At 45.7% G+C, this 8,329-nt stretch overlaps 1 pseudogene; it reads left to right on the forward strand.

The window, feature by feature from the left end:
• The first annotated feature begins 7,470 nt into the window (after nt 1-7,470).
• On the forward strand, nt 7,471-7,556 carry LOC118008004 (annotated as a pseudogene).
• Nucleotides 7,557-8,329: the final 773 nt, after the last annotated feature.

Raw genomic sequence — 8,329 nt, forward strand, 5'->3', positions numbered from 1 at the left:
ATATGGCCTTTAAGGAAGACTTTTCCTAAATATGTCGCTTGTTCTATCTTGTGTGACATTGTTCCATAAAAACTTAAAATCCTACACCCAAAATTCAACCACTTATTTTTTATTCAAATATATTGATGGGTCTGTTTCTATAGATTCACATGTCACTTTTGGAAGACAGTGCTTCATAAAAGTGAGCATAAGGACCAAGAAACAGGTTGCTTCCTCAATGCAATATTTAATCAGAAATATATTATCATTTGAACTTGCCATATGAGCAATAAGATAAGACTGATCACATAACAAAAGAATCTCTTAGTGGCTGAATCATTAGCTTTGAACAAATGATTCAAAGGCAACAACTGAAAATAATCCATCAAGCTTTCATACTTAATATGCACTTACTCTTTTCTTAATCTGATTCTGCTCTTAGAAATAATTTGTCATGCTTTGATGCTTAAAATACTCTTTTCTTGATCTCAATCTCCTCTTTCTGTGGCATAAAAGTGCTTCTCTTCTTCCCTTCCTTCTCTCCCATACTATGCCCCTCGAAGGCCTGGAGGCTTCCAGGAATTAAAGAATCAGGATGGGATAGCCTGGTGGTGGGTATTGAGGAGGGCACATTCTGCATGGAGCACTGGGTGTTATGCACAAACAATGAATCATGGAACACTTCATCTAAAACTAATGATGTAATGTATGGGGATTAACATAAGAATAAAAAAAAAAAAAAAAAAGAATCAGCCCAAAGCCTGGATGCTCCAGAGGTAAACTAGTGGTAAGGAGCAAGTAGAACGACAGCAAGGAGGAGCTAAGGATGAGCATGACCCAGTAGATAACTTGAGGTATCTCCCTCGCCAAAAAGCCAGTGATCCCCCTTGTCACCAGGAGTTGTCCCTTTAAACTCCCTCGCCCTTGGGGCATGTCAAGGTGATACCCCTTGGAGGGAGTGTTTGTGCGGGTATTCCTAACTCACCGGCTACGAGCAAATTGTCCAGGGTTGAGCGCCTAACCCAGGCCTAGGGCAATCAGAATCTCTCTCTCAGGAAATGTGGAAGTTCAATTCTGAGAGACTCAAGCTCCATGTGGGTTCTAGGACAGCAGAGATGTAAATGCTCAGAAACGATGAGTGGCAGGTGTGCAGAAAGCGGATCTGCAGAGAAAGAAGAAAGAAATAGTTGTGCAGAGAAAAGCAGGAGGGAAGGTGGGAGGAAAAGAGAGAGAAGAAAGAGAAAGAAGAAAGAGAAATGTCCCCAGCTTTCCAGGGATTTCGGTTTCCTGATTTTAGTCCCTTTCTGCCTCCAGTGCTTAGGTTCCATAAGGCAGGTCAGAAGCCCTCTTGTGGATTCTCGTTTTGGTTAAGTTAGCTTAAGTTGGTTTCTGTACTTGTCACCAGAGCCCTCATTGGTGCACATTACGAGAATGACTTGAGTGATAATTGTTTCAGCAATAGCCGATGGTCAGAGCGGATGCTCGGATGTGTTACCTAAAGCTGACATTCCTTTTCTCAAAAGCTGCAATCAACCCTTAATCATGCAGAGATACATTGCCTCTGATATGTATTACCCAGTCGCTTCCTCTGCTCCTCTTTCCAGTCGTTCGTTTGATGATTCCACAAATACCTGAAGTGTTCCTAGTGTGTGCCAGGTCCCCTATTAGGGGCTGGAACACACCGGTGAATCAGAGAAAGTGCTTTTCGTCATGGAGCTTCAATTCTAGTCGGGGGAGAGAGAAGACAAACGGGTAAATAATTACGAGAAAGGAAATACACAGATGCTATGACAGAGATAAAATCGTCAGGGAAGGCCTTTCTGAAGAGGGAGACTTAGAGGGTGACTGACAGGTTAAGGGAGCCAGCCAGTGGAGGCACAGGAGAAAGCCCAGAGCAGGGCAGAACCTGTCATGCTCCAGGAATGGTAGCAACCAGTGTGACTGGATCCTGATGAGGAGAAGGAGAGGGACACAGCTCACGGCTGGGATACAGTAGCTGTAGCCTGGTCCCATGGTGATGGTGAGGAGTTTGGATTTTACTCCACTTGAAATGAGCAGCTACTGAAAGGCTTTCAGCAGAAAAGTAGCTTATAAGCCACCATATGAAAACATTACTCTGGCTGCTGGGTGTGGAATGGCTTGAACGGGTGAAAGCAGAGAGGGAGGCTAAAGCAGTTGGGAGGCGATGCAGCATGGAGCTGGGACTGTGATCCTGGCTTGGAGCGGGCAGGTAGCTGTGGGCGTGGCGAGAAGGCGGTGGGCGTGGTGAGAAGCTGGTGAATGTGAGTTCTGTCCCCCATGCTGAGTTGATTAAACGAGAGGGCGAGTGCAAGGGATTAGATGTGAGGGATGATGGGAAGCAAAGAATCAAGGTTGCGTCCAAGTTACTGGTTTAGTAAGAGTGGATTTGAGGGGCCATTTCCTGAAATGGAGGACACTGGACAAGGACGAGTCTGGAAAACTGGGTTATTAAGAGTTGTTGTTGTTGTTGTTTGCAAGGGCTCACATTTCGGTGTTTTCCCCCTGCTGAGGTTGAGGAGGGAAAGAGAATCATACTCACTCAAACAGGGGATAATGTATGTGTTCCAGAAGCCAGTCCACCAGGGCAGTCTGAACTGCCTGGGGGGTTTTCAGTCACTAAAACATGGTGTGGACTGAAAATTAGGTTTGCATCTCCGGGTGGGGGGTGCGGAGGCGGGGGGCAGAGAGAGAGACACACACACAGACACACGAAGTCACACAGAAGTGAATGTGAGGCTTGCCAAAGATTATTTGTCATGGACTAAGTTATCTCTGATAGAAGAACAAATTCTATTTAAAAGACAGGCAAGTATAAAAAAAAATGAAATCTTACCATTTGCAAAGAGGTGGCTGGAACTAGAGGGTATTATGCTAAGCAAAATATGTCAATCAGAGAAAGACAATTATATGATTTCACTCTTATGTGGAATTTAAGAAACTAAACAGAGGATCATAGGGGAAGGGAAGGAAAAATAAGACGAAATCAGAGAAGGAGACAAACCATAAGAGACTCTTTTTTTTAAAGATTTTATTTATTTGTTTGAGAGAGGGAGAGAGAGCACGAGCAGGGGGGAGCTGCAGGCAGAGGAAGAAGCAGGCTCCCCGCTGAGCAGGGAGCCCGATGCTGGACTCCATCCCAGGACCCTGGGACCACGACCCGAGCCGAAGGCAGGTGGTTTAACCTACTGAGCCACCCAGGTGCCCAAACCCTAAGAGACTCTTAACTCCAGGAAACAAACTGAGGGTCCCTGGAAGGGAGGTGGGTGGGGGGATGGGGTAACTGGGTGACGGGCATTAAGGAGGGCACGTGAAGTGATGAGCACTGGGTGTTCTATGCAACGAATCACTGAACTTTACCTCTGAAACTAGTAATAATAATATATAAAGCAAAACCACCACAGGCAAGTGTAAAACCAGTTGACTTACTGTAGTGTGTGTGCCCGATACACAACATACAGGTTTCAAAGTTTGCTTGCAGTTGTGATTTTCAGAAAGCAGCGGCTCTAATCCTGGCTGCACACGAGAATCTTCTGGAGATAAGTTTAAAAAGACCAATGTCCAAGGTTCACTCAAGACCAGTGATTCAGAATCTTTGGGGGTAGGGAACAGTTACCAGTATACAGTTTAAAACTCTTCTCAGGTTATTTCAAGGTATAGCTCTGGTGTGAAAACCATTGGTAAAACACAATTTAAACATGGCTCATGACATTTAAAAAATGGCCGTAAGCTGTTAGCCTTCAAGCAATGATTCTAAACTAAGCAATATCCTGCACCCAGATAAGGCACAAATCGTCTTGATTTTTCTGAGTGCTTGTTCATACCATGTGGTATTGTGTCCATCATTCCGCCGCAGCTTTTCAGAAGGAAATCTCCCTAAAGTAAAACAACCAGCCAATTTGTGTCCAGACTACCAGGTGATTTATGACTTCGTGTATTACTTCTCAGCTAATTGATTCGACTAGAGATGGAGCCGTCACTAACCATGAAAAATGTACAAATTTTCCTCACGACTTTGTCAAATGGAAGCTTCTGGTCGACCTGAGTTTGGACCGCTCAGAGGCTTGCAGAGCAAGCTGTTTTCGTGGTCGAGTGTTTCAACAGCTTGGTTGAGGTCAGAGCCACATTCCTGGGAACCTTTCCCCTGCTGAACTATGAAATTTCCTGATTAAGGACATGAGAGGAAATAAGGCATTAACTAGCACCTACGCACAGCACACCAGCTCGGGGAGTTCTTTTTTTCTTTCTTCAGGAGAATTAAGAACAGAAGATGCTGCTGTTACAATTCTCTGAAATAAGATTACAAAAGCAAGGATGAACATTTAACAGCTGTTTGGGAACAGATTCTGGGAATAAACAAAAAGCTGCCTATGGTTTCGCCACAGTTAAAAAGCACAGATACGCCGTGATTCATACCGTCTATAGCTCGGAAGCTGAGCCAAAGAAATGATGCCAAGAAAAGACAATGACAAAGGGAGAGGCTTAATCATCATGACAGTTGCAATTATAATTAAATGTAAACTTGAGAAGAGGATTGCTTCACTCTGGCAAGAAGGCCAAGGTTTGGGGGAAGTCTACAGCAAGTGGACCAAAGGCTGTTGTTACATTTCTCTCCCTACTCAAAGAACTTCCAACTTTTACTTGTTATTAACATTTATAAAATACAAGAAAATAAAATAATATTATTTTAATAGCTGGTATGAGATTTCCTCTTAGAAGGTTCCAGGTCCTCCCTCCCTCCTCCTCCCCACTCTTTTATTTTCTGCCTACTTGCCTTCCTTAAATTTAAAAAAATCAGCCTGTTTAGAGTAGAAGCTGAGATGTCAGGGGGAGGAAGTGTGAGCAAAACTTTCTGGATGAGACAGGAAAGGAGTTTGTGTTTTGAACCAGAGAGGGAAAGGACAGAGCAAAGTAGAACGAGGGGAAAGTAAAATGAGCAAGCTGGCCAAAGACTGGGGGTGCACTGTGTAACCCCCAAACCTCGAGCGAAGTTCCAAACACCCAAACCGCTTGTGTCGGGGAGGTGGTTGGGGATCTCACACAGCTTCTGGCAAAGCATCTGACCTTTGGCAAGGAAAGGAGTCAAGAACTCACACAGGAACAACAAGTCAGAACCGTGAAGGAGGGAGTTGAGGATTTCCAGGACTCAGGGGGAGGGCTGGGGACTCTCATTGTGAAACTTGGGGTTTTGGCCAAGTTTACCTTCATCTCCCAAGGCTAGCCAGGCTTCATCTGGGATATATTTGCAAGAATTGGGAGTTTTTCATTTAAGCTATGTGGCTATGAAGCCACGTGTGGTTTTTCAGTGAGTTCTCTGCACTGTATTTTAAAAGTCATACCTGGAAAGATTATCGAGTTTCTGTGGGGTGCGTGAATCCCTGATGCACACCTCCCAACTCTGACCGCATTAGGTGGCCATCCAACAGGTGAGACAATATCCATCGTCTGACCACCCACCAGGCCACCTACCTGTGAACTCTATAAGCTTTCTGTGTTTAAGGCACAATGCTAGACACTTGGGTGGGTGTAAACAAATATGCACAAGACATAGATCCTGATCTTGAGGAGCTTAGTGTAGTAATGACAACTGTAGGGGGTTGAATTGTGCCCCCTGCTGCATTAGGATGGATCCTAAATCCAGGGACCGTGTCTATAAGGGACAGAAAAGGAGAAGACATAGAGAAAAGACGGCTACGTGAAGATGGAGGTGGAGAGAGACTGAACTCCTGCAGCTCGAAGCCAAGGAGTGCCGAGTGCCAAGTGCGGTCGGCGGCCACCAGAGGCTGAGACAGCAGCAGGGAGCGGATTCTCCCTCTGAGACTTTAGGGGGAGCCAGCCCTGCCCACATCTTGATTTGGGACTTCTGGACTCCAGAACTACAAGAGAATACATTGCTGTTGTTGTAAGCCACTCGGGTTGTGGTTATTTGTTACAGCATCCGCAGGAAACGAATACAGCCACGCGTACTGAAATAGCTAGGTGCCACGATGGACAGAACAAGGGAAAACAGCAGGTGTTGATGAGGATGCAGAGAAGTTGGAACCCTCCTGCACCGTGGGTGGGCATGCACACTGGTGCGGCCACTGTGGAGAACAGTATGGAGGGTCCTCAAATATTGAAAGTAAATCTACCCTATGATCCAGCAATCCCACTTCCAGGTTCCTCTCCAAAAGAATTCAAAGCAGGATCTTGAAGTGCTGTTTGCACACCCATTGTTCATCACAACATTATTCACAGTAGCAAAGAGGGGGAAACCATCCACTCAAATGTCCATGGACAGATGAATGGATAAAGAAAATGTGGCCTATACATATAATGGGATATGAAAATTAATTAAAAAGAAGGAAATTCAGTCACATAGTACAACATGGATGAGCCTAGAGGACATTATACTACGCGAAAGAAGCCAGTTGCAGGGGGACAAATACGGGACGATTCCACTTACATGAAGTATCTGAAGTGGTCAAAATCATAGAAACAGAAAGGAAAAAGGTGGTTACCAGGGGTGGGAAGAATTGGTGGTTAATGTCTATAAAGTTTCAGTATTGCAAGATGAAAAAGTTCTAGAGATCTATTGCACAATGATGTGAATACACTTAACACTACTGAACTGCACTCTTAAAATGGTTATGATGGCAGATTTAATGTTTTTTTGTTTGTTTGTTTGTTTTTAAAGATTTTATTTATTTGACAGAGAGAGCACAAGGAGAGGGAGAGAGAGGGAGAAGCAGGTTCCCTGCTGAGCAAGGAGCCCGATGTGGGACTCGATCCCAGGACCCTGGGATCATGACCTGGGCCGAAGGCAGCCGCTTAACCGACTGAGCCACCCAGGCGTCCCGGCAGATTTAATGTTAAGCGTTTTTTTTACCACAGTAAAAAATATAGCTGACGACCAGGCAGAAAGGGGGAAATGCCACAATTCGAGTATAGTAAGGTGCTTTGAAAATTTGGATGGAAAGGTGTTGGCCTAAGGGTGTGGGAGTGCAGGAGAGGAAGCAGCTCAGAAAAGGTTTTATGGCAATGGCAGCAATTGTGATGGATCTTCAGGGATGAAAATACGATTTTGACATTCAGAGATGGTGGCAGATGCGGACTAGAGAAAAGCGCCTCCATGCACATGGCCCAGCTGAGTACGAGAGACAAGTGACGGTGCCTCTGTGCGGAGTAGAAAAAGATGCTGCTTTCTCCTGAGGGCCTGACGCGGCAAGCACAGTGTGAGCAGGTTTCAGCCAGGGATCCCTTTGCCTTTCACATTCTGCAGAATAGAATTAGCTGTCGTAGGTCCACACACCGAGATAAGAAGCTCAATTTGGGAGAGAAGATGATGAGCTCCGTTTAGGGCACAGTGAGCAGGACATCCAGGTGGAAATAGGAAGCAGGAAGCGAAAAATGTAGGACCGGTGTTTGGAGGGAAGTTTAGGATTAGAAGTGTAGACTGGGGAGTCACTTGCATCGTGTTAAAACTTTACTGTAAGCTTTGCGCAGTGGCAGTATCGTAGCCAATGAGGTTTATCCGAGGCGCGATTATTGCTAATTGAAAACTTTACTGTAAAAATTGGTCATATGGTACTAGTTAATTCCCCATCTCTTTCCTATAGAACGCTGCTGTGGCCACCAAGGAGGCAGACAGCGCCCTCTGGTGGAAATATGAAAACACTCCTGATCAATACCACCCACCGTCACTAAATTATTTTGAGCAAATACAATTCAAGATCATTCTGTTTGAGCAGGTATCGCCTTGCTGCCTGGAGTCCCGCATGGGTCTGTTTGGCCCTGGCGGTGCCAGATACTGGGGCTTCCTTCTCCTCCCTGAAACTGTATTCCTGCTGAGTGTCTGGGTCCAGCAAGAAATCACTGTTCACACTATTTCACACTGAGGTGCTGAGAGTGGCTGGACCAAGCAGAAATCCCCCAAAGCCCTGTTACTCTGCCCCTCACAGCCTAGAGACCAGCCAAGCTTGGGGAGGCATTGTCCTAGCTTTTTTTTTTTTTTTTTTTTTTTAAGATTTTATTTATTTATTTGACAGAGAGAGAAAGCACAAGTAGGCAGAGCGGCAGGCGGAGGCAGAGGGAGAAGCAGGCTCCCGGCTGAGCAGGGAGCCTGATGTGGGGGCTCGATCTCAGGACTCTGGGATCACGACCGGAGCCGAAGGCAGCTGCTTAACCGACTGAGCCACCCAGGCGCCCCTGTCCTAGCTTTTTTCCCCTGGAGTCTCATCTGCTCCCTTGAAGGCAGATCCCCTCCCAAGAAGGAGTGAGAAGAGGGGGAGAGAATCCACTTATAGGACAAGGGAGAGAACTTCCCTCACATTCTACTCCCCGGGGAAAGAGG

Source organism: Mirounga leonina, unplaced genomic scaffold (genome assembly GCF_011800145.1).
Source record: "Mirounga leonina isolate KUSES-001 unplaced genomic scaffold, KU_Mleo_1.0 Mir_101595, whole genome shotgun sequence".
In the NCBI taxonomy this organism is placed as follows: domain Eukaryota; kingdom Metazoa; phylum Chordata; class Mammalia; order Carnivora; family Phocidae; genus Mirounga; species Mirounga leonina.